This window comes from Coturnix japonica, chromosome 4 (assembly GCF_001577835.2).
Source record: "Coturnix japonica isolate 7356 chromosome 4, Coturnix japonica 2.1, whole genome shotgun sequence".
In the NCBI taxonomy this organism is placed as follows: Eukaryota; Metazoa; Chordata; class Aves; order Galliformes; family Phasianidae; genus Coturnix; species Coturnix japonica.
This window is the reverse complement of record NC_029519.1, coordinates 6,247,129-6,260,484: the sequence shown is the minus strand read 5'-3', so window position 1 is coordinate 6,260,484 and position 13,356 is coordinate 6,247,129. Positions and strand designations below refer to the sequence as shown.

The window sequence follows — 13,356 nt, the reverse complement described above, 5'->3', positions numbered from 1 at the left end:
AGCAATGGGGATTTTGTAATACAATCTCGCATACAGCTTGTATTTTAATACATAATATTAAGAAGTACTTCACTAGATCTGTGAAAAAATTATATTAATTTTTATCTTGCTGAGAGTCTACGCTTTTTTTTTTTTAATCAATTCTGGGTCAATCTTTTTCTATTTTGCTTAAAACAAACAACAGATACTATTTTGAGTCAAATGAAACTGTTTTTAGCTGTATCTTTTTACTTCAAATACTTCAAACCAAGTATTTAATTTTAAGCAACTTTCTAAATGAAATGTCATTTAAAAGAAAAACCACCACCACCAGCAAAAGCAAACAACAAAAAATGTTGATGTTCTTTTCACATTTTAAAATCTTTCTGTGATCTTAGCTGACTTTTCTTGATACTGCAAAGTACTTGCCAACTGAATAATGATTTAGAACTTTGTGTCACTCTGTATAGAACTGCTGACCTTTCAATTCACTTAGCTGCAGACACCTCTCTATCCATAGCCCACAGAGGATGACTGTTACTGCACTTAGGAGAAACATCAAACAGCAATTCTACTGCATTCTCAAAATACAAGGAACTATTCATAAGCAAATCCGAAACCTTGAGAATGTTAGAAATAACTAGGACTCTCTTGCTAATGAACAAAACACTATTAATCAGTTCCACATAGCAATTTGTAAAGCAAATAAGGATACTGATGGATTGTCATGCACAAGGATCTTAAATCCAAATAATGATTACTCACTTTATAGTATAATATTCCCTATGTTTTAATATGCAGATTTTAAACAAGCTACATCCTTTGTTACGATTAATATTTGATGTATGGAATAGTATTTGACAAATGCTAGTCTATATATATAACTTTTTCTTTTAGTTTCTCTTTGATATCTTTTCTGAGTCTGTTTTTATCATTCTTTAACCAGTTTATTAAGTTTGTCTATTCTCTTTGAAAAGCATCAAAGTTTTTAGGACTGCAGCATTTAAAACACACCCAATGGTAACTCTCCCATCCTTCCTCAGCAGGACTTTCTGCATGCAGGGACAACTCCTTTGTAAGAGATGTGAAGAACAGTACCTCAGAGTCCATCAGGAGCTGCTTTATTGTTTGGATCCATGCATATTCATTGATCAGTCAGTCAGTCACTTCTTTCTCTTTAGCACTGATTGACATTATGACCTGAAGGGAAAAACAGATTTGATACCAACACAGAAACTTCTATAGCAACCAGTGTACCTCTTGTGATAATAATAGACTAATCAGTTGTAGCTGAAGGAAATTAAAATTACTGCTATTTTACAGAGTTATAATGATGTTCTCTGGCCTAAGGTGAACACGTTTCCCAAATACAATCATGACATTACTAATTATTCCAAATCTGCAGGTCTACCCTATCCCAGCTACTCACATTTCCTCTTTGTGCAAGAATTTTCTTCAGGAACAGTTCAAGCAACATCCAAAGCTTCTCTGTGTGGCCCTTCAGCTCCTTGTCTTATAGGAAGTGTCTTCTTTGCCCCTGTTGATTGGACCTCGCCCAGTGGCTTGGGGCAGAATCCTCCTACACATGGGACAATCTCACAGGTGTGCAGCCCACCTTTTTAGTTGAGCTGGAACTGTCTCCTAGCTTGTATGTCAGGGCCAGAGAGTACACAGATAATACTTTGTGCATGAGTGAATGGCCCTGTGGCTCTAGGGTCACTGCAGTATGAGTGCACATCCCAGTATGGAACTCAGAAGGGCCATAGGAGGCACGGGAAGAAAAGGGGAGGTCCTAGACCCAGCACCACCTTTTCTTCACAAACACTTTAAGGATCACAGCATACATATCAGCTGCTTACGAGACAAGCCCAAGGACCTTATAAGGGCTTGAGAGAAGGGAGTAGATCAAGAAAATACTTTGCAAAGCACTCTTTGTCCTCATTATACCTCTGTTATGCATGGTAGTGTAAGGGATTCAGTGATCTCTAATTCTCTGTTCTTATTCTTACTCAGCAAATGGTTGACTTTTCAAGGTAGCTTGCTTAATGACACAAATATTGGAAACTTAATTTGAAGATTTAGATTTTCAGTATTCAGATGGGATTCATCTGTGGTCACTGCAGGTTATGTGATGTTGGTCATCAAGGAGAAAGCAGAGGAAAAAAGAAGTATTTGTGGAAGACATATTTTTCAAAGGAAAGAAGAAATTTCATTTGTAGGGATTTTTAATAAGTATTTCCTGTGATTTTACGGCCTGCTCTTTGATTTTTTGTGCAAGAAAGTCTGCCCGTCTTATCTGTAAAAGAAGATAAGGGCACATCACATCACGTATTTTGAACCAACTCTTAGCCTTAGACTCTGTTCTAAGGTCTCATTATTCCCAGAGGATATAGATAGAAATGTCTGTCTCTGGGGCACAATTTTTTTTCCCCTTCAAATTATATGACAAGTCTTTAAGAGAAGTTATTTGTCCATTATGCTACAATATGTCTAGAAAAGGTATCCATCATGACTGAGGAAAAATCATTCATTTTCAGACCTGTCAGTCTGAGCAGACAAAATAGGTAGCCCTCTCAGCATGGAAAAATACAGGCAGCTTATTTTCCATTAAAGTTTAGCACTGTCAAGGGACCTCTGACATCCACTAAGTTAGTTCTTCCTTCCTATCCTTCCTAGCAGTTACTTTTAAATGTTTTTTGTTGTTTTTTGTTTTGTTTTGTTTTGTTTTTTAACAGGAAGTTCAAGCATAGCGTTGGAGTACAGCTATTTTAACTCTGATGATGGGAGGGAGCTGAAAAGATGGGAAAGCTCAAGTGAATACTCAACCTATACGCCCATGGGACCTGAAAACAAGGAGGTAACAGACAGAGTGATATTGTGCAATCAGAGTTTACCCCTTGTTTGCTATATCCAAATAACAATTCAACAGTAAATGCTTAGTACAAAAATTCACTAGTGAGAGTAATGAAACAATATTAGGCAGCTGTAGCAAAACCATCATGTTTTGGAACAGACAGAAATTTGGCTAATAATGTGATGATTGTTAACTTCTCTGATAGGGGATATCTTACATCACATTCAGGCAGCTCACAGATGGTACATCACTATAAAGAAGTGAAAGCTACATTAATTCCTTTAGCAACAGAGATTTTCACATACCTCCTTATATCAGCTTACTAAAATATTGTTTAGTACCATAAAATATAAAGATCTGTAGGAAAAATGTATATGCTAAAGGAAACATTTATGAGTAATGATGTTCCCCACCAAACTCATTTTTATTTTTGTATTTAATATATACAGATACTGTAATGGTTGCCTGTATGGTCAAAATTATGTGGCAACTGGTAATTTTATGATATGATTGCAGTAACAGCAGTTCTTGAAAAGTAAACCATATAGTCTGAAGATATTTAGGCTATGTTTCACTTGTTTGTAGACACATGTTAAGTTAATGAAATTTCAATTAGAAAAAAATATTATTACATATTATTAGCCTCTTTTATCAAGTTCATCTAATTTTAGTCAACTGAAAGTAAGGAGTGTAGTCTAATTCTACAATATCAATTTATTCCATCATCAATTACTAGAAGATAATTAATTCCTTCCTAAAATAGGTGGGCTGAACTGTCCTCTGGAGAGAACATACACAGACTAGAGATCACTTCCATATGAGTTAAGTAGACTGTGCACCTAACTGAAACACAGTTATTAGCTAAATGTTCTCAGCCAGACCTTTAGACCTTGGAAGTTAATCACCTGTACATTCTGTGTCTTTCTTTGTTATTTCATTTCCTTCTAACAAACATCTAGTCTGATTATTTAAAAAAAACATATCTGAATCCTAAAAAAAGAGCTCTCAAAAAAATGCTGACAGTGAGAACAGAAACAAAGCCTACTAGGCAACTGATAACCAAAACCTCCCCAATGGCAGGAAACCTGCTCAGAAACTCAGGTGATCTAGCTGCTGTGCCCTACCACATAATGAACAAGAAGAGAAATTCCCAAATTGGAAAATGGGCCTTGTGTTGAAGAGTTTAAGGAACAGAATACATATATCTTACCAAGAAGATGCTGAAGAAAGGCTTGCTCTACTCTGATCCAAGGTGAACAGTAATTCTAATACCCTTCAAAACCCACAGTTTATCACCTTATCCAAAAATTCCAAATCTGGAAAACAAAAACCAACCAACCAAAAACAAGAAAAAAAACAACCCTAACTAACTCCCTTCAGAAGGGAGAAAGAGCCAGCAATTCATGGCAAAGCAATAAACCTGAAGAAGGCTAAACCAGTATTAATGATTGGTCAGTGACTAAATGAAGCTCCAAAGCATGAGACTGACTGATAATGCTACAGTTATGTCAAGCTAAGTTTTACGAGTGTATTTAGAGTAAAAAGAATATTGCTAAATGCCCCAGAAATGTGCAGTAGACCACCTGAAAGATATAGCATGATCCCTCAGTGCACATAGGCTGAAGATTTCTTCTGATAATTGAATTAATATGACTTAAAAAGTCTCTTTAGTCTTTTAAAAAGACTAATATGACTCTTAAAAAGCTGTTCTACTACATCAGAAATTCTGAATGATAAGTTGAATTTCTGCATCATCTGTCAGGCTGCTATGAAACCATAATCCTATTTAAGCAATATATTTATTTAATGTGTTACTAGTCTTTGAATAGAATGAACTTGTGTGCATCACACTCTCTGAATGCAATCATATATAAGCACTTCTGAAGAGAAAGTCTTCTTTCAACTTCATCTTTCATCAGAAAACTGTTTATGACAAAGGGCTTGATTTTCCAAATTCTGGATATGTTTCCTGAATTTTCTTTATTCCCACTTGATTAGTTTGACATTCCTTTTGAACCATGGTACTTTTAGAACAGCTAGGTAAATAAATGCAGAATCTTTTAATTAGAAAGGTTCTCTCTTTCTTTGGCTTGTTCATTTTTGGCGTGCATTTCTTGAGTCAACTCTGAAATGAATTTAAATAGTATGCAACTAATTGCAGTGACCATTAAAACTGTTTTTAACTGACTGTATTTCAACATAGGAGCTCCAACTTTGTAAGCTCAGTGTGTGGTCTTCATTTTGAAATGCATATCACTATGTATTTCAGTATTCAATTGTGGCCTCTTAATTAAGTGCTCCAGGTCATTCTTAAGACCAGATGCACTGGAAGAAGGGAGGAAGAGATAATGCAGTTCTGACTTTTGCCCTGAGGGATGATGGGCTCATGCACAGAATATGCTCCGCTTGCATGGCTGCTACTGAGCAGTTAGGTCATCACGGGGAATTATAGCTTGCTCTGCATCAGTATCTAATCCTTCTCATCATTTTCAACCTTACAAATGTTGTATCATTTGAAAACTTCACTGAAAATTCTGTATGTAGCTCCACCAATTGGAGTGTATGGCTCCAGTAAAATTTAATTGCTCAGTAACAACCCAGTACTTCATTTTTCCCACTAGCAACTTGAACTTATCTTTTCTGAGGGAGTCAGTTTTGAAGTAATTCTGCAATATGCAATGTTAATGAACATAATGAGAGCTTTCAATCGGAATGTAGCTGGAGAAATACAGACATTATGATACTGACACTCTTTGAGAGTTTTGACCATGTCTGAATGTGTGTCAGATCAAACAAATACAAAAACGAAGGCTTCAAAGGACATCTTCCACCAAAATAGACAAGTAATGTTAGAATCAGTATTGGAATAACCAGCCTTATTTAAACTGAATCATTCCTTACCTAGAATAAATATTAATACTGATGCATTATTATTCCCAGATTATGATTTTTACTTTATCTCATACTGAAATTTTGTAACCTTAATTTTTTGGTTTGACCCTTTTTTTCTTGTTAGTACTGATACTAATATTTGTGGTCTGGGACTACACATGGTTCTATGACTACAGGATTTAAGTAATTTAGGCTTGATGGCTACACATGATGCACTTTAGTAAACATTTCCTCTCATCCTCCTAATTTATAGCTGCTAACCTTTGTTTCACAAGGACTGGAAACAATCTTTATTTCAAATCCTGACACAACTGTTATTCTTTGCACAAGTTATTTAAAATATTATCTTTAATATTATCTTTAACCCCAGATCTATTTTTTAATTCAAACAAACAAACAAAAAACAACAACACCTTTCTATTACTTATTCTTTTTACCACTGATGACACTGTTCTGTTCCATCCCCACCCTTGGTAATTACATGAGCCTTTTAAGTAATAACTTGTATTTACTACTCTTTCAATTATCTCACATTGTCCCTCTCTCTTTGACCTAGATGACCACTTTATACAGTACAGCTTTATAAAGATAACAAAGTATGGAACAAAACATATTTGCTAACTGTTTGTGGTTCACAAGACAGTATACATTATATATGTATATATATACCTTTTGGAGCAAACATTTGCACTGCTTCCAGAAATTAAGGTAATGGATACTATTGTTGATGAAAATAAAGGAACCCTTAGTAGGCTGAGTGTCATAAAATCAGTACAATCTGCCCAGTTTGGTGGCTCGTCCAAGATTGAAATCACATATGTAGCTTCATAGCTGCAGGTCTTACTTTACATCACATGCTCATTTGCTTAGTTCTTCTGTAACTACTTGCTTATGTCTACAAATAATATTTGATTCCAGTTTTTAACTTAAATCTTCAAAATTTTTATTTAATAAAGTAAAAGATATTAAACAGAAATGTAAAAGATATTTAAAAAAAAAAAAGAGTTCAATTTAAGTAACAAACCAAAAGGAAGGGGAAAAAAAAAAAAAAAAAAAAAAAAAAAAAAAAGGATGTTTTACCATTTGTGAGCTTAACTAAGAAAAAGAAAATCACTAGGATAGAATCTGACCAATAATTTGTTTCCTGTTCCCATCTGTGCAGGATACAGCTATGTGTGAGTGAAATAAAAGGCTGCAAGAGCATTTCAGCACTTGAGTTCCCCAACTCCCTTCCTGCTCTTCTTTTTCAGCTGCAGTTTCTAGAAAAGGTTTATGTTCTCAGCTTCCTGGTCCATGTTCACCTGTTTTTAAGTGGTACTAGAGAGAATAAATGGAGAGCAGAACAGCATCTAAGGGCAGGATTTGAGTGAGCAGGCTGCAAGATCCTTGAGGGAAGAGAAGCTTCACAATTGTTAAATTGTTTTTCTCCGTGCAACAGAAAAGATAAGACTTGGTTTTATCTGAATGCTTTCTGGACCAAGTGTTTTTTTTCTCCCACTGTCCTTACAATACCTTTACAGAGCCTTGAAGACAGACACTTTAACAGTTGTTGTAACTTTTTGCCATTTTTAGATGGTGCAGAATTATTGTTTGCCATGTTGTTACTGTGAGATTTATGGTGCACTGATCTTTCCAATGAATCCAAGGTTCAATTATATAAAATTACAGTCATCTTACTAATCAGGCAAATATGTTCATGTGGTCGTGACAAACACTGTCATGAAACTGGAAAATAAAAAGAAATGTAAGCTCAAAGTCCTTTATGCAAATACCACAGTTTCAACTGTATTTCTCCACAAAGCTTTGTATCAGACATGAAGACATTTTTGGGCAAGCTCACCCAAAAAGACCATCCCAAAACTATAGGACAATAAAGTGTTTATCGTGATATTGAGTTTGGACAAATCTATCTCCTCCTTTATTCATCATCAAAAAACTATTTACATAAGCCTTACAATTTAAAAGTCAGTTTCTCTTACCTGTATTGTGTTTATTTGTTGTTCCTCAGATGATAAAGAGAGTAAAAAACATGTAATAAGGAAGTTTTTACATGGAATCTCTGGCCAGGGGTTTCCTTAGTGTAAAAGTACCCTGAAATTCAATTCCTTTCTTTTTGTGCTGAAGGCTTCTTCAAACACATTTAGGAAAGAAATGCAACTGAAAATGGCAAATAGAAATCCAGTTACAGGAATGAGAGGCAAAACTGAAATTCATGAATCATTAAGTCCTGAAGGTATTTACTTCTCAATTTTTATTTTTATTTTTATTTTTATTTTTTTGTTAATTAAATCTTCATTTCACTGGAACATTTACATAAGTTGCTCTGAAAGTAATGCCTCCAATTTATTTTGGAGAGACTGTTTCTCTGCTGCCATCTGTTTCACAGCAACAAAATGTAATGGAATATTGGTGGGTAAGTTCAACCTGCACCAACATCTGCCTTTGATATTGTGAGCCAATACAGTACAATAGGAAGCAGTACTTTTGGAGCAGAGTTTATATTGTATGGCCAATGAAGACACATCGGTATGGCCCCTGCAAGAAATTCATCAGGATAGATGAGAACTGCCAGATAAGCAGTACACCATCTTGATTCCCCAGAATACTTAACAGGAGCATGGTGAGAACACATTGCTATGACTAGTTAGAAGTTTAACTCAGAGGCTACAGTCTTTGAGGATGTTGTATTACTGGAGGCCACAATGGCTTCTCAAAAATATTAAAAAAGGAACATACAAAAGTTTTTTTGAGCCATCTTTTTGCTCAAGGACAGACCAAATGAGCTTGGCCCTTGAGTATTTGTAGCTTACTACTGAATATAAAGTCATTGTATACTCTCAAAAGTCTCTTTCGCCATTTGTCCTTTTTCCAGCCAGTATATGCAGGCCTGAAAGCTGTCTTGTATCTCCAGAGTTTTCATCAGAGCTGCTTTCTTTAAAATTTTTCAGAATGAGGCCATGATGGATGGAGACTTGAATAAAAGCCAAAAGGCATTTAGATGGAAACGGTCTATGGAAAGAGAGTGCCCTGGCCTGGGGTAATTGAAACAGTAAGGAGGTTCTGTCAACTGCAAAGGAAGCAAAAGGCAGAAAACACAAAAAGCTCTGAAGTGAATCTTTAGGCAGTTGCCTTTTTTTTTTTTTTTTTTTTTTTCTTGCTGCTTTACATTTTTTCCTACAGAACTGGATTGGTAGAAAGCAACCAGGGGTTAAGAAATTAACCACTGACTTTTACTAGGAGTTTTTCTCTCTACCTCTCCCACTCCAAATGCTCAGAACTTGGATTAAGTTTATTTAAATTCTGTGTCAAGCTGAAATTTCTTTCTATGTGTACTCTCTGTACATTGACTTCTCTCAAAAGGGAAAATGAAAGGAAGACCTGCAGAAATTCAATAAAACATATGAAATTTTGAAACTCTGCACTTGAATAAATTTGTAGCACTCAAGGAAACTCACAAAACTATTTCCAAGATTTGCTTTGCTTAAACAAAGTGACAAATACATTGAATGTAGCAAACAAATATATATCTCTTTGGCCTTGCTCCTTTTTTAGTGAATTTAACTTCTAAAAAAAGGAATATACCCACTAAAAGTCCTAAAAAGCACAACTAGCACTCACCAGGAAAATGGCCTAACTAAAGTGATTAAGTTAGAAAGCCAGTAGTACACTAATGAATCAAAAGCAGTAGTAGGGTGTTCTCTGGAAGAGTCCAATTCAAAAGTAAATTCTCACTCTGAGTTGTCCTCTGAAGAAACCTTTTTCTCTCTATGAATTTCATTGGAGGTTTAAGGAGATTAGTTTCCTGTTAGGCACCAAAACATCTTGAAGTTAGCTGAGGTAACTATACTTTTATATAAAAAATAGGCTGAACCAAATCCATTGAATCACACAGCTTGTCATCCACAAACGTGGCTTAATGAGCTGAAGTAACTTAATTTCAACACTGGAAATTTTAAGTCACAGTTACTTCATTTTCTTAAAAAAAATAAAATAGCATTTCCAATCTTCTTAAACTGTTATCTACATTGCTGAGGCTGGCAAGAGTGTGGAAAGCATTTTGATGATTGAAACTCTTGTTATTTTTTCATATAAATTGCCAGTAGCAGTTATATCAGCCCTGATTATATTTAACCAAACTTACTTGTTAAATAGAATAAGGGCATTTACCCTCTGGAAAGAATATGAAAATGAGCAAGAAAATACTTACATAAACAAAACAGACATACAGGAAGCAGATCACACTGCACTACTTAACTTGCTCTGGGTGACAGAACAAATATTAAGCTGCACAGCGGTTGAGTGATTTTTGTCCAGAACAGTATCAGCAACACACAGTTCTGTTTTCCTCACTTGCTGCCTGTCAGCCCCTTCTGAAATTTGCTGTATTTCAGGTGCTGTCTCTAGTTTCCTTGACATAAGCCAATGATTTGCGTCCCATTCAATTTAGTTCATGTGAAAATACTCATAGCTCCTTGCCATATGTCGGTGGATGATAATTGCATTGATCCACATTGCAGTGGGCTCAGTAAGGGCACTGTTCTGATAACTGCATAACCAGAGGCTATTGGTTGTTAGAATTACTAAATTTGACTGTTTGACTTGTTTGATTCCAATCATGCTTGACAGACTGATGCATAAAACAGGGAGTGTTAAATGTGCCAATAAATGAATTACTTTTCAGATTATGTTGCTGGTAGAGATATTGATGAGTACACTTTGCGAGCTGAACATAATGGTTTAGCCACATTCTATTTCCTATTGAATGGAAAAATGTGTTCTGATAAAATAAGGAACAAATTTCAGTCTTCATCTCTTAAGAATAAACATGGATTATGTTAAAGAGCACACTCTACTTCTTAAAAGTTCTCCTTAGGAAAGAATTCAAAATGAGATTACCTGTTCTCTTGAGAATGGGAATTTAAACAAAACAAACAAACAAAAAAAGATGTAGTTACAATAGCTTTGTCTTAAATCTATCCAGACTAGCAGCATGTAGAGGTACAAAATTATTACTAGATAATAACTGCATCAGAGTCCAATTTTATTTTATTTTTTTTAAAATCCTGAGATATTTAAATCAATGCCCAATCGGGTCAGTCTTTATTAAAATTTCCCACAATATCCAAACATAAAGATGCCAGCAGTGTTCAGTTCCTGCATTTATCACAGAAGCATACTTACAGTTAAGACTTCTAATTAAAAGAGTAAGAACTTTATATGATCCTCTCTCTTGTCTGAATATCTCAAAAATATTTTTAAGTTACTTTTCCAGTATTCCTCTTAAGCGGAGTAGCTCTAAGACTGATAAAATATAGGTGCAAAATACGAGATTAACCGCTTAATTTTTAAACTGTCTCTTGCCACCCACAGCTCCAAAGAACTTCTATAAAGTTGACCAGGAGGATCATATCAAACGCTAGCATTTGTAGGACTTATGTAGGTTTCTAAAAGAAATCCCTTGTATTTGCTTCCTTAAGTTTTGGACAAAACGTAGTGGTGTATATACTAAATATTACAAGAATCAAATATTCGTATTAACCTCACTGTCAACTGGCTGCATTTTGACAACCTTTTTTGCTTTGCTGAGCCCAGATACAAGTAAATGGCATTGATATTTTTTCAGACAAAAAAAAAAAGTACAATTATTTCCCATTCAATTCTACATGCATATGGGAAACAGCAATGTTTGGTGCCTAATTTTTGACCCCAGGGAAAAAAGACATAATTAATTTGTAGACAGAAAAGGAAATATCAATATATTTAATGTAATTTGAAAACATTCTCTCCATTAAAGTCATTGTTTGATATACTTATATCACTTTTTAGAGTTCAATTAGCGGAACTGAGAAAAAAAAATGTGTTTACATTATGTTGTACATTGATGAATATCTGATGCACTGTCTTCATTAGGTTAAATTAGATGCCAGGACTACAAGAATATCAGCACTAACAGCAGTTTTAATTTGCTGAATTTGTGGGACTGACATTTTTCAGTAAAAATTATACGTGTGAAAGTAATGAAGAAGGAGATGCAGTTCCTGAGTGTTGAAAATTATGGTCATTAATTAATATATTAAGAGCAGTTGGCTGTTATTCCCAGCTTTGGAAAAACAGTGGGTGTATCAGCACATAGTCACTGGCAGGAAATTAAATTTCTAGGAGAAGAAAATTAGGATAACCATAACTCCTGTGGTTTCGTAATTCATCAGCACAGCAGGATGAGCATGAATAGCAGCTAGTAAAGAACACGTGTTGAATCAATGAGGCCTGTATAAAGAGCTTTAGTATTTGCTGACCTCCTAATGATATGTGGAAGTTTTGCCTAAGTTTTTAGGTGGAGCTTCAACTAACATTTACTAATGTCAGACAACATGCTCCAGCTTTAAACTCCTTACAAATCTTAGATAATCAGTTACAGCAAATCAGATTACAAATTTTTACTACTACTGTGATTACATGGAAAAATAATAAAGAAAAATTAGTATATATCTGTTGAAAAGAATGCAATAACTTGCCTACCAGGCACAATAAGTTTACCTATACATTCTAGATTATGAGTGGAAACCTTTAGAACCATTAGGATCTGTTGTAAAAATCTGAAGTGCCTGTTGAGATTTTATCTGTAAGTGACAAAACACATATCCCTCCTTATAAGATCAAAAATATTCCTTCCAACCTCTTCCAAACTATATTGGTCTTAGTTAGTTTTTCTAAATGCTTTACAGGAAAAGGATCAGATGGAAAGACGTTTAGAAGTTTTATATACTATAAGAATCTATGATACAAAATGGTAGCAACAGTAGAAAGACCAAAAAATGTATGGGCAGAGGGAATAAAATAAAGGAACATTGCTGGCTAGGGATTCCTGGTGCCTGGTTTTACTAGGTCTACTGAAGTGCTGCATTAACATGTAATTATGTATTCTGCTGTTGCCTCATCCAAAATTTACAAAACCTTTGGTTATGGGCAATTCTGCTGGTAAAGCGGAAGACATTAACTCATCTATTTCTTTGATTCATTTTTTTGAACAGTAGGAAAGCGTGCTTTGTTGTAGGATTATTGACTTGAGTTCCATAACAATAAAAATACATAAGCATTGTATTAAAATTAAGTTACTTAAGTTTTGTTTATTTCAGTACACTGCTTTAGTACATTCAGTACAAAGTCACAGCTGAGAGTAACGAGGAAGCCTCAGAATATTACAATAAGGCTAAACTTAGGGTAACCTTTTGAGTACTTGTTCTTTAGGGTGATTTTAACACTGTCGTGTTCACACTGTTAAAACCTTAGGATGTATCTTTTGAATCCCAATCAACAAGCCACTGTTATTCAAGTGCTTACATAGTTATGCACATGAACCCAATAAATGCTTTTCTTACTTGTTGAATGTCTATCTGGCAGAAAACATTATCCTGTCCAAATGTTAACTAGAGACATGTATCCAATATAGAGCTGTCAGTTAGTTAATAGCTTTGGAATACAGCTATTAAAATAGCTAGTACAGTTCCATAATGCAGCCTTCAGCATCAAGAAGTCGAAACAAAGAGATTCTTTATCTATTCAACAAAGAAGAGAAATTAGATCAAGAAATCCTTACATTCCATCTATTGTGATTTTTCTTTGTATCCTTA

The 13,356-nt window shown here is 34.8% G+C and overlaps 1 long non-coding RNA gene across 2 annotated transcripts in view; it reads right to left on the bottom strand.

The window, feature by feature from the left end:
• The window catches only part of LOC107312749, a 119,174-nt gene that overhangs the window by 69,232 nt on the left and 36,586 nt on the right, over window positions 1-13,356 (bottom strand). For both annotated transcript variants that reach the window (XR_001554605.2, XR_004307090.1), the window contains exon 2: window positions 1,078-1,179. This is a non-coding gene — a long non-coding RNA (uncharacterized LOC107312749). The remainder of the gene's footprint in view (window positions 1-1,077; window positions 1,180-13,356) is intronic.